Source organism: Myxine glutinosa, chromosome 4, assembly GCF_964187855.1.
Source record: "Myxine glutinosa chromosome 4, kmMyxGlut1.1, whole genome shotgun sequence".
NCBI lineage: Eukaryota > Metazoa > Chordata > Myxini > Myxiniformes > Myxinidae > Myxine > Myxine glutinosa.
The window spans coordinates 103,131,154-103,131,550 of record NC_136264.1 but is presented as its reverse complement, the minus strand read 5'-3'; the positions used below and the strand labels follow the sequence as shown (position 1 = coordinate 103,131,550).

The following is a 397-nucleotide window of genomic DNA, read 5'->3' as shown; positions in this document are numbered from 1 at the left end:
GGAATATATTATTGATTACTCCGGATCCTTGGTGTGGGGTTTCTTATTGACTGGAATTCATATTGATTGCGTTACGAAAGCGTATAAATCATAGATCTTTCTGGCGGAGTTCCTCTCACGGTCCGGGGGTCACCGAGACCAGGTAGTCACCGGGAGGACCACGTAACACTTTATGATATTTTCTTTGTTTTCCAGGTCCCCCCAAAGGGGGTGCACCGTTCCCGGAGGTACTGCAATACCGGGTCGATACGTGGAGCGGACGGAGCAAGCCCCTAATCCAACTCCCGATACCAAAAATCCATTTAATAGACTAGTCCCGCATTGCGGAACATATCAGCTATTAAACTGATAAGAACAGATACTACACTTGATCTTAGCCAAAAGGCCGAGAAGCCAT

At 47.1% G+C, this 397-nt stretch overlaps 1 non-coding gene across 1 annotated transcript; it reads right to left on the bottom strand.

The window, feature by feature from the left end:
• Positions 1-205: 205 nt before the first annotated feature.
• Positions 206-397, bottom strand: LOC137413703 (U2 spliceosomal RNA). Its single transcript, XR_010981729.2, has one exon. It is a non-coding gene; the product is annotated as a U2 spliceosomal RNA (small nuclear RNA).